The following is a 13412-nucleotide window of genomic DNA, read 5'->3' as shown; positions in this document are numbered from 1 at the left end:
TGGTTCCAGGTGGGAGGAATCATGCCTTGCCGAGAGAAGTGGTAGAGAACTTAGCAAAAGGAGAGTCCACATGTGTCTGGTTGGGCTGAGGAGCAGCCGCTTTTCTGGGCGCCTGGATCCGGGTTCCGAAGCTTCTGACACCAAAATGATGCTGCAACGATAAATGTCACACTTACTGAAAGTAAAAATCAGTATTTATTGTAGAAAATCACAAGAGACCAAACAAGTAACCCAGATGAGCCAAGTAGTTTTCTGCCGCTGAACTGGAAGCCAAAAGCCAGAAAAAGAGACCAAGACTTCCGTTGTTCAGTCTTTTATGCTTTCCTCCTGTAATGACCCTAGCCATGCCCAAAAGTGGGCCTGGCTAGTGAAGTAGTTCACTGCCTATGTCCGTATACGTGTTTACGTCCGTCCATATACGTCTTTAGTTATGCCTAAAGTGGGTGTGGTTAGAGGTGTGGTAAACCGCTCTTTTATTACTTCATCTCTATGCACCTCTATTAAGTCACATGGTTAATGGTGGCATTGTTTTCCTCCTACAAGCTTACAATTCCAAAGGAATACAATTCCCTCAAAATGAAATTTAAAAGTTTCCTCATAGCAGGGACATATCAGCAAGCAGCCATAGGGACAAGAGCTGAGAGAACAAATCCCAACAGCAAGCAAGAAGCAAATGAAGAAACTACTAATCCTCAAATCCCCATGGCAGTGTGTTACCTAGCAAGGTTGCACAGCCCCCTCAACATGTGTTACCAACTAGGAACTAAGTGTTCAAATCACAATGCTTATGGGAAACATTCTCATCCATACTACAGCATACCACTCCAAGGCCAACACAGGCAAAATCTATTTAGTCTAACTTCACAAGTCCTCATAGTCTTTTACAATCTCAACATCTCATATACCCAATATCTCCTTGGATAATCAAGGAAATCTCTTAATTGTGACCCCCTCCTATAAATAAAAATAGCATACACCTAACAGAATGTATATATTTTTTCCAAAAGAGAGGAATGACAGTATAGTGAAGTACTATTGGATCAACTGAAGACCAGAATTCAGTATGTCAAATTTTAAATCCTGTAGTTGGATGTCATTATCAAAGGGCTTAGATGTCTCTGCACTTCTAACTTTCCTACCTACAACATACATCTCTCTTGCGGATTGGTTCCATTTCCTTAGCAGACATGTCACAATAATGGCATGTTCAACTTCTTGGAGTCTTCTCTGAAAACCAAATTTTACTTTCACAGCTTCATGATATGGCTTTCAGGCATCTTGTCTTCTCAGGACCTTGGCACAGTAATGCCCCGGCCACACACTGGCTAGCTGCAGTGACTCTCTTTAATTAAGTAGGCAGAATCCGGGACCCAGGGTCCTTTGAATCACATAAACAGCAGTTTTTTTAGTAAGTAGATTTTAAGAAGCAGAAAATTCCTTAGGCTCTTGCTCACAGGTTGGAAACTTATCAAAGTGAGGTCTTGCCCTGGGTGCACTGTTCCCTTTTTTCCACTGTAGTGCAAGAGGCTGCTCCTTAATGACACTAATCTCCTTAACAATTATACTCTCAGTTGCAGCACATGTTTTGACTGCAACATTAAGCTTCCAAGTACTCCTGTTCTCCCCAAACTGTACATTTTATATTTCTTTCTGACCTACTTGCTGTTTTCATTATAGTCCTCCAAAAGAGAAATAGTTCACAGCCATGCCACATATTCATTGTTATGCTGTCTTACATTGCTTATGCCAAACAAAGTAGCTCATCAATTTAAATCTAGCCTCAGGCTAATTCTTAGGACAAGAGCAGAAGCCATCCAGTTTTTTTGTTGTTGTTGTAGTTTTGTTTTTGCCTAAATATCACTGGAATGACTTCTAGCACCATTGCATTTAATAGACCTTTCTTCTCACTGAACTCCCTTGAGTTCAGAAATACAGTTCTCTAGGCTCTTACTAGAAAGGGCCATCTTGCTATGCTCACACCTGTAGTTGGAAATTTTCTTGTCCCACACACAAGTTCCCAAATAATCACTCTAAGCCTTAATATTAATTATAATTGTTTCGCCAATGGCTCAGGCATATTACAGACTAGCTCTCCATATAAATTCACCCAATTTTACTAATCTGTGCATCACCATGTGATTGTGGCTTAATGTTCTGGCATATTACTCCTTCAGCAGCTACATGGCATCTCCCTGACTCTGCCTTCCTTCTCTCTGTATCTCTGCTTAGGATTTTCTACCTACCCATATTCTGCCTGACTATTGGTCAAAATTAGCTTTGTTTATCAACCAATAAAAGCAACATATATTCTCACATAAAGACATCCACATTGCCATTCAAATTGCTTTTCTCATTCTATATCCTAAAGTCTTCCATATTCAAAAAACAAAACAAACAAACAAAAGAATGATCCACAGTTTGACTCTCCACAGCAGCAGCCACTGTTCTGGTACCAACTTCTCTACTAGTCACTTTTCAGGTGTTGTGATAAAGTACCATAAACAAAGTAACTTGGAAAGAGAAGTTCATTTGGTTCCATATAAATGATAAGTAGATAAGGTAAACAAACAGCATGTATAGTGGCAAAGGCAAGAAGCTCAAGATCACATCCTCACAGCAAGCAACAGGAAGAAGGACAAGGCTATGAGTTCCTAAATCCTGTCTCATTGATGTACTTCTAGCAAGGCTGCAGGTTCTCTGTGACAGTGCCACCAATTGGGAGCTAGGTCTTGGAGCACGCAAGCTTATGAAAGATAGTCCCCATCCAAATTACCAGACCAAGTAACATGGATACTATAGGAAATAATAGTTTTATTAGTCTTATATTTTGTTTATATATCTGAAATGTATATCAAGGCTTGACAAAATTTTGCCATGCTCAAGAAATATTTGTTGGACCAATAAATACGTCTACAAATATTGGTGTTTTATTTTCTTCCCTTTCATCCAAATTATGTGTGGTTTTCATAAGAACAGATATGAGACATGAAATATTTTATGAATAGGAGTAACACAGAAGTACTTTCAGATAAGGGAATATGTATTAATCTTAAACTCAGATGTTACCAATTTTAATCATGGAAGAAGAAATCTGTGTAAGTATGCTCGTATAGGTAAGGTAGTCCTAAAGACCATAATTAGGAAGGGGGCTGGGAGATTTTTATAGTAGCCATTGGTCATCTCCAAGTAATTCAAATAAATTAGATATTCCTATAGACTCAGCTTCTGGTTATATCCATTTAGTAGCCTAAACTTTAAAAGAATTATACTTTGAGCTATGGAGATTTACGATGACATCAACTACTTAAAAGTACAATTTTTTCTCATTACTTTGGTTATTTTCAGAGTCAAACTTTTCATCATCATATTAAAATATCATTTTTAAATTTAAATATTCAGCAAAACATACCTTTAAAACATTAGAAAATGCAAAGTGGAAGAATCCTCAACATTTGTTGATTTATTACCTATTATGTGGCAAGAAATGCTTTCAGATGATAAGCAACCATGTAAGCTGTCTAGGAAATGGGGAAATTCATTGGCGAAGGCAAAACTTTTACTTTTTTCTTACATACGTATATTTTGTATAATGTTACTGGTTTGTATATTCATGGATAATCACTTGGTCCTGGATAAGCAGCTAAGGAGTCCTACCCTAGGAAATACTATTTGGCCCACACATAACATTCCTTAGCTACTTATAGTTATTTTGTGAAAGGTGGGGGTCCTCTTACAAGGTAACATGTCTGTAGGTGTTGTCCTTCTTCAGTTCTTGTTTAGACATCCCTGTGACTGATAACTCATGGGTACAGTTTCTCTGTCTTGTGTTAAATCCCCAGGTTACAGAATCCTTTTCCTCTAGCTCTTACAGTCTTTCCACAGCCTATTGCTCTATAATCCCTGAAATTAGGTGCAGGATTTATATTGTAGGTATGGGGTGGGGCATAACATTTGTTCTTTGCATTTTGATCAGTTAAGGTTTTCTGTAATGGTCTCACTCTGCTGTTGGAGATGTTTCTTTGATGAGTGGGGGAGACCTATACTTATCTGTAGACATAAGGATCAATATTTATAATATAGTTAAGTTGTTATAGTTAAGTTCTTAAGGATCCAGTTAAGTTGTAATGGTTTAGTAAGATGGTGGCTTTCAGTTTTCTTCCAAATCCAAGACTTCATTAGCCTTAGGTACTTGGCTAGGTGATTCTCTATGACTCTCCAGAATCTGTCTTAGTTAGCATTTCTATGGCTGGCTGTGATGAAACATCATGTTTAAAATGCAAGTTGTAGCAGAAAGAGTTTTTGTGGCTTATCCTTACTTCCACATTGCTGTTCATCACTGAAAGAAACCAGGACAGAAACTCAAACATGGCAGGGTCCTGGAAGCAGGAGCTAAGGCCATAGAGGTGTGCTGGTTGCTGGCTTGCTCCTTATGATTTGCTCAGCCTGCTTTCTTACAGAAACCCTGACCACCAGCCCAGGGATGGTACCACCCACCATGGGCTGATCACTGATTGAGAAAATGTCTCACACATAGGTCTCATGGACACATTTCCTCAACTGTGGCTCCTTTCTCTCTGATGACTCGAGCTTGTGTCAAGTTGGCACACGAAACCAGCCAGTCAAAATCCTTACTGATATCTTTTTACTCTTATCCCTCCTTCTTATTCTGTATTTATATACTTTCCTGTCCCAAATTAAAGCATGCCTGACATTTATCCACATTTCCCTTAACAATTACATTCATAATGAGATATTCCACTTTCTTTCACACTCCTCTCCAACCCCATATCTTTAATTTTGTTCAAAGGGTCTGTATGTCTGGTTTTTGTAACATGCATTCATATATGTATATATGTGTGTGTTTTTATGCATATATGTATGTGTATTAATTTCATATATGGCAATTATATAATGTTTAATTTTATAACACAATATTTATGATATGTAAATGTTTTAATTTCTATAATTATTGTGATTTTGTAATTATGAGGTTTGAAGTGGTAATTCTTCCAGCAGACTTCTTTTTACTCAGGTTCATTTGGGCTGTCTTGCATCTTTTGTGATTTCATATGAGAATTTTAGAACTGTTTTCTTATGAATAATGAGATGTAGAGTTTGGATATAATTGTCTTTACTGTGCAAATAGATTTGATAGAATGCTCATTTTTATAGTATTTGTTCTACCAATCCATAATGATGCAATGTCTTTCCATTTCTAGTGTCCTTCTCTATCTCATTTTTCAAAAAATTTAAGTTTTCATGGTAAAGATCTTTAATTTTTAAAATTAGTTTTATTCCTAGGTGTTTTATTTTCTTTGATGCTCTTTTGAATGTGAGTAGCCATGATCTTTTTCTCTGTGTTTGTTTATGGTGTACCAAAAAGCATTGAATTTTGAAGTTGATACAGTGTTCGTCCACACTGATAAAATTGTTGACTACTTCTAGTACTTCTAGAATTTTTGTGAGAGAAGTTTTAGGATCCCACATATATGATGTATTATCATCTTCAAGTAGTGGTGCCTGTTTATTTTCTGGTCCTGGTTTCATTCTAAGTTGCTGCTGATCTTTAATTTTAAGCTGTATTTCTAGTAGATAACACATAGTTGAATTTTGTTTCTTGGACCACTCAGCCAGTCTGGAACTTTTGACTTGAGATTTGAGGTATAATATTTAAATGTATTATTGAAACTTATGTGTTGATTACAGTCATTGTGTTGCAGACTTTTTGGTGGTAGTGTTTGTGTTCACAGAAGTACTTTGCATTTCAGTAGTTATAGTTTCATTTGTTTCCTTTTACAGTCTCTTGGGTATTCTTATTTCTCTCCTCAGTCGGAAATTGTATTACTGTATTTTCTTGTTTTTTGGTTTCTTGGATATAATTTTAGATTCTTTATATCATGGAAAGTATTTCTATCTTCATTAACTATGGCAGATAAGCTTTTCATTTATTTATTGAAAGTATCTTTTTATACACTCTGTTATGCTCTTCTTTTCTTCTTCTGCAACTTCTCCCAGTTCCTCCCCACCTCTATACCTTTCCACACCCATCCTTCTTTCTTTAAAAAAAAGGAATACACCACTTCATGTGGTATTTCTCTCTCATTAGGAAACAATCAAGCAAAAAATGTAAATAAAAGGAAAATAAAAGGCATAGGAAATTCACAACACACACAACAACAAAAAAACATGAAAACACAAAATTGGAAAGCATAATATAGAATGAAAAGACATGTAGCACACAAATGCTCAAACAAAGTAATGAGATTTTAAGTTGCAAAAATACCATTAAGTTCATTTTATGTCTGCTGTCTTCTGCTTAGCTTGGGCCTTAAGCTTAACTGTGGTTAATATACCAGTGAGACTCCACTGGAGAAAAATAACTTTTCCTTTGCAAATAGATGTCAGTTGGAGACAGCTTCTTGTTTAGAGATGCAACCCTATGTCTACTTCCCTCTCTCAGGGCTAGGACCCTGTCTAGATTTCTGCCTTGTACCTGTGTGTACCCTGCGTGTTATGTCACAGACTCTGGAAATTCCTGTGTGCATCAACCGTGTTGTATCTGGAAGGCATTCTTTTCTTGCTGTCTTTCATCCCCATGGGCTCTTACATCCCACCCCATGTCTACATAGATTCTAAAACCCCGAAGAGAAGTTTGATGAAGGACTGGTTGTTCAAAGTTTCTAACTCTGCATATTGTCCAGTTTTGGGTTTCTGTGTAAGTCCCCATCTACTAAGCAAAGGGAATGAAAAATTGAAGAAAAAAAAACTTCTCTGGCAGTGAGTAAGCCACTGATCTTGGGTATAGCAGATGGAGTTAAGCTTCACTTTATTATTACATTCTTTTAGCATAACAATGGAATTTTATTTTTTCCCCTAAGTCCATGACCTATCTAGCCTTAGAATCTTGGTCATGGAACCTTTGTTAGACATGGGCCCCATCTCATAGAATAGGTCTTAAACCTAATCAGAAAGTGGTTGGTTACTCCCATAACATTTGTATCACCATGTCATGCATTCAAGTAAATGTTGGAGATGGTGATACTTGTACCTGGATTGGTATTTACCTTTGTCCTCTAGTAGCATGGATAGATTCTTCCAGTTCTCAGAACACTAGTCAGTAGGAGGGAAGGTTCTACTTGGGCAGGTAGATTTGTTAGAAACAAATAAGTGTAAGGTGGCAGCTTGGTGTGTTATGACTTGAGGTACATTGCTCAAGAATTGTATGTTTCCAAATTTCCATTGAGAAATCAGCTGTTGTTCTGATGGATTTTCCTTCACATGTGACATTTTCCTTCTTTCTTAAATTTTCAATATTCTTTCCTTCTTCTGTATACTTGGTATTTTAATGATGATATGCTGAGAACTTCTTTTCTGATCTTAAGTAGTTGGTGTTCTGTGTACTGCTTATATCTGTAGGGTGTGTCTTTCCATAGTTTGAAGAAAATTTTTTCTGTAATCTTGTTAAAGATTTGGCCTATCACATTGACCCAGTATTCTTCTTCCTTATCTATGTCTATAATCCAAGGATTTTAAAAATTCCTTTTAATTTTTCATTTTCTTTGGCTGTTTTCTCTAGATCCTCTGTTTTATTTTTGAATCTTGATATTCTGTCTTTTGCTTGATTCATTCGATTTTGTAAGGCTTTCCCTTGAGTTTTCTAGTTGAGTTATTGTGTTTTTCAACTCAATATTCATTTTAGCTTGAGTTCTCATCAGTGTTTCATTGTCTTTACTGAATTCTGTTTTCAATTTCTGGGTTGCTTTTATAATTTCCATCAGCCTTATATTTGTATTTTCTTGGTCATCACTTAGGAATTCGTTCTACTACAGTTTGCTGACCTATTTTTATGTTTTTAAAAATTATTTAAATAGGTTAATGAAGTTTATTTTTGTTCTTTATATATATAAGTACCGTCATTTTTTATATATCAGTGTTTCTCAACCTGTGGTTTGTGACCCCTTTCAAAGGGGTAGCCTAAGACCATCAGAAAATAATGATACTTATATTACAATTCATAGTAGTAGCAAAATTACAATTATGAAGTAGCAACAGAAATAATTTCTGGTTGGATGTCACCACCACATGAGAAACTATATCAAAGGGTCACAGCATTACGAAGGTTGCAAATCACTGACACATAATGAGAGACTGCTGCTATAGTTGCCCCAACCTTAAAATTATTAAGAAGTGATAGGATGGTTGAGAACCACTGATCTAGGTAATTCTCACCAGCAATCATTTATACAGGACCAATTTGAACCTGGTAGAGGATGTGTCCCTAATTATTTCAGAAATCTTATAATTCCAGCGATCACCTGTTTCTAAAATTCCCTCATAAACCTAGGATGCAACTATCTTATTATCAGTAGTGTTGGAATAATAAAAAATTTAAATATCTACTAGGCAATCTGTTTCATTCCACAGACCTGAAAATTGAATTTTCAATAGTCCATATATGCCCAGAATTTTCATAATATACTTTACTTTCAATGACTAGAATGAGATTAGCATTATTATTTATGTACCATGTAGAATTCAGTATGCAGAAGCATCCAAAGTTGTTGTTCTGGTCATTTCTGAAGATTCTCTGGGGCTTTTGTTTCTCTAATGATCAGTGCTTTGTATAGTGTAGATGCCATGTGTTAACTGCTTTCTACACAGGAACAAGGCTCCCTCCAACTGAAATGCTTTCCAATTCATTCCAGTTAATGTATATGTATAAAGGAAAATAATGTTATCCCTCACCATCTGACATGAATTATAGTGGTTCACTGGAAAAGTAAAAACTAAACCCTTAATTTTGGAAGCACGAAGGATACTTATTAATATCTTGGTGTTCTACTAAAACACAGCTATGCTGCAAACTATTTCTGACTTTGTCTTATTAAAACACAGTTTTGATCATATTATAACCTGCATCTAATTAACACTGGCTTCCCACTGAATCTCAAATTAAAACTGTCCATCATCCTAACATTTAATAACTCTCACACTTTTTAAATGTTATTTTATAGGTTTCTAAAAAATACAAATGATTTTTGTCCAATTCTCATATACTGGCTATATGATCTTAAGTAAGTTATTCAACATCTCAGCATTTTCATTTCCAAATATACATGATGTGAATAATATTAGCATCTAACTGATAGTAATTAATATGCATGTTGCTAAAAATAGGCATATGTAACACCTTGTCTCACTCCTGAAATATCCTCTTTAGTGTCAGCTATTCCATCTATCATTGTGAAGTTCTTCAGTCATTCACTCATGTACTGCCTTCAGAAAACTAAAAAAGACTGCGGTGATTATCCTCTCTAACATATGTTCCTCACTAATCTACTCTTTTATTACAGCTATTTCTTCTAAAATAAATCTTTTTCTTTATTCATGCACATCAAATTATTGTATTTCTGTCAACCCAAGAGTAGAATAAAATGCCGTCAATTTTTTTGGGTATTTATTTTTTACAACACAGTGTTTCTCTTTGTAGCTTTGGAGCCTGTCCTGGAACTAGCTCTTGTAGACCAGGTTGGTGTCAAACTCACAGAGATCTGCCTTCCTCTGCCTTCCAAGAACTGTGATTAAAGGCATGTGCCACTACCACCTGACTGATATTTGGGTATTTAAAAAAAAAAGAAGAAGGATAGTCAGGCAGTGGTGGCACACATCTTTGTTCTCAGCACTTGAGAGGCAGAGGCAGGCAGATCTCTGTGAGTTCAAGGCCAGTCTGGTGTACAGAATGAGTTCCAGGACAGGTAGGACTGTTACACAGAGAAACTATTTCAAAATAAGTATCAAGATTTTTAGTATCCATGGCATGGAACAGCTTTTGTGAAAAGTATCAACCTCATTATAAGAGAATAGATATTTGAGGACATACCTTAATCTCTCTAACAGCTTTAATCTTTATTGAAGGCTCATTGTTGGACTGGTGTCTTCAAAGAGTTAATATCTATAAACACTAAATAAACTTGTTAACCACACAAACCATATTTGCACGAAGATCAAGACAGAATAATTGTATTATGAAAGTAAAAACAAACAAACAAAAAAACCAAAGCAAAGTATAGTTTAGATAAATAATGTAATGCTTCTTGCTCAACCCAATATTGCTTTTATTGGATTTTCTTTACGTAATTTGTGTGAAATTTTAATTTTATAAACGAATGGTGATATGTCTTTATTATTATTTACTTCAGTAAGAATTAAATGGAGGAGGAAGAGAGAGATTATTGTGATCATTATATTAAAGAAAAAGTTATCCCTATATATTTTAATGTTTTGGGGGTAAGAGGAATTGCTGGAGGTCAGACTCAGAGTATCAGCAATGCTTTCAAACTGCCCTTCTCCTGAGCCAGGTTCCAGTCCAGCCCTATTTTCTTTTCACTTTTGGGTCATTACTCTCCTAGATATGTTTGACATCCTAGTGGAGAGGCTGATTCAATCTGGCTTCCTTCTCTAAGGTGGAGTGTTGATAACTGGTGCTTTCTTCAGTTTCAATCTCCTCTTTGTGAAAGGTTAATGTTTATTACATCTCACTAAACTTTGATTTGGGTATCCCTGTGACAGAATTCATCAAAAGTGTTTTCCTACTACTCCTTGGAGAAAACTTACAATTGATTCTAAGAATGACACCGAGTAATGGCATTGCATTATTCTGGGTAGCTTTTCATCTTCATTAGTGAAGCTCTTCAGTTGACTGTGGAGATCAGGGAAAGTGCAAGTGGGCACACATAGTAGTCTTTACTGTCATTGCTGGCTTATGCCATTAAATCAGTGTGATATCGGTCCTTCAATTCCAGTGATATTCAACTTTTCTGTATTTCAGGGGCTTTTTTTCATTACACCAGCTATTATATTCATCTGTCAAAAGAAACAGCAAATAGCAGGATATATAAATATTATTTGAAGCAGTTCATAATTAACATTCTACATATCCTTCCTCCAGTATGCCATTTGCATTTCTTAGGCCAAACTATACAAATTATGTCAGATTAAACACCATTTCACATTTTTGGGGGGGTGGTATTATCTGTTATCCTGAAAGAAGGATTTAAAATTTGTAGTGTGCATTTTTAATTAAAATAATTAGTCATCTGGTTAATTTAAAAATCATTTACAAGAATTAAATATATATGTCAAATAAGTGTTCTTATGTTGACAAATATTAGGGGAGTCTAGCATTCCATCATATTTCTAGCTAGCTAAGAAGTGGTTGTCAAAACTAAGATTTGCAAAAATCTCTATAGCAAAGGAGCTTTCCACAGAAACTCACTTGAGTGTGAGGCAAACTCTCTAAGTTCATTTCAAATGTCACAGGAAGACAATAAGCACTGACATTACTGTGAGCATATCTTTGTAAATCTGATAACAAGGACATCTCAGACTCTGAAAACTGAGAAATCTGTAATCTCACATGTTTCACAGATTCCAAGGTCACAAAGAAAGGATCAATCTAAGAGTATTAAAGAAAGACCACATGTGGATTCTGAATGTCGAGGGCAAGTGTAACACAGTCTCATTGTAGAATTAAAAGATTTTCAGAAAAGCCCAGTGGCTAATAGTGCTCAGATATGTTGTGTTGACAAGGTTACATTAAGCAGAGATACTGTACACTTGTCTTAGGTTCCTGGGATATTTCTTTGTTGTAGAAATCATCTCAGCAATTTTGAGGTTTCCTATCTGTTGGCTCATGTTAAAGCACTTCATGTACTCGATGTTGGGCTATTAAGTTTATAGTGTCACTGGGCATTTTGTTGTCATTTTCTTCACTACTTTCTTTTATTATTTCATTATAGCAAAGTTTAGGGTCTTTTCAAATATAAAACTAAGCCTATGTCTTTATTGAGGTAGTTTCTGAAGGATGTCAATAATGAAATACATTGGACTTAATTCTGGGATTGGCCTTTTTAAAGTTGTGAGAAAAAACACCAGATACAAGAGAGAGCTCTTCTAACTGGAGTACCCAATTTCACTATCATCAACATAAATAACAAGGACCATTAAATAACACTGATGAGAAGTTTAGATTTATATAATTGCACAGATCAACATTTAATAGAGGCATTTTTTTTTCTACTTCACAGTGCTCAGAATGATCGCTTGGTGTTTGTGACTGTTTTGAATATTCAACCTTTTTCTGTATTCTTTCATAGACTAATTTATATGTTCTATATGTTTCTATTTAAGATTCACAAAATGTTTCTAAAGTATCCTGCAGTATAAAGATTATTATATTTGTTTATCTGAACACTGTATTATTCAGTCTTCTTCCTAGATGCTAGAAAGAGAACAACTCAGGTATACAAATAAATAAGTAAGAAAGTATATATGCTATAGGAGTGATAAGAAAGAAGTATTTTATTTTAAAAAAAGGAATGGAGAAGGAGGAGACTTGCAATTTTAAAAGACATAACAAAAATCCTCTTCATAAAAGTGGCTTCTTAGTATGGCCATAATGAGGTAAGAAAGCAGCCATTGTATAAGAAGATGGTACTCTAGGAAAGGATCTGTGTTATTCAGTGTCCCTCACTTATGCAAGGAACACCACAGAGTGCAGCCTTTCTAGAACAAGCAGACAATGGACAATAGTACTAGGGACACGAGGGAAACGATATAATGAAATCTAAGAAAGCTCTCAAGACCTGTTACTGGTCGTAATTTTGTTCTATGTGGAGTGAACTATGGGAGAAATAAAAAAGAAATTGGTATTATCTACACTGTGCTTTGCTGGCATAATTATGGCTGGTGTGATGGAACACCCTAAGAGGAGCCCCAACAGACGGAGGGAAAACATCTGGAAGGTCACTAGAATTAGTCAGGAGAGAGATGCTGGCAACTTGACACCGGATGTGGTGGCAGTGGCTCTGGTTAGGCTGGGAATTCACTTCCACATACGTTTGAGACATCAGAGCCAAAAAAATTTAGTGATACATTGCCTAGGGCTCATAACCAGAACTGAAATGGTAAGTTCTGTATTCTCTACCACTTAACTAACAAAACTAGTATAGTCATGTAACTAAGCTCTGGGAACACTTGTTTTCACGAGGAGTCTATTACCACCTTTGAACGTCATTAGAAGTCTGGGCAATTTCAGCATGCCCATCAAAAGCACATCAATCCTATCATCACCCAAACTGCATTGCATAAAAGCATGGTCTTGATCAAGTTTGTTTTACATCTAGAGTTTATTTATTTATTTATTCATTCATTCATTCATTTGGCTCTTTGGTCATTCTGGAACCATAGAGGCTAAGGTTGCAAATCATATTGCTAAGAAGCTGAGTTATCTGTGTTCCACTCCAGAGAGTCTATTTCTGACTTCACTTTCCAAATTCATGCCCTTGCTCATAAGGGAAGCTCAGAAACTATATCATGGGGATATCCAGATACATTGTGGTTGTTAAAACAAA

The 13412-nt window shown here is 35.8% G+C and overlaps 1 protein-coding gene across 6 annotated transcripts in view; it reads left to right on the top strand.

The window, feature by feature from the left end:
- Lrp1b (LDL receptor related protein 1B) overlaps nt 1–13412 on the top strand; it is a 1890041-nt gene that overhangs the window by 857289 nt on the left and 1019340 nt on the right. The gene's annotated exons all lie outside the window — the stretch shown is intronic.

The sequence above is a fragment of the Mesocricetus auratus genome, unplaced genomic scaffold (assembly GCF_017639785.1).
Source record: "Mesocricetus auratus isolate SY011 unplaced genomic scaffold, BCM_Maur_2.0 Super-Scaffold_100004, whole genome shotgun sequence".
Taxonomy (NCBI): Eukaryota; Metazoa; Chordata; class Mammalia; order Rodentia; family Cricetidae; genus Mesocricetus; species Mesocricetus auratus.
This window is presented reverse-complemented; position numbering and strand designations above follow the sequence as displayed.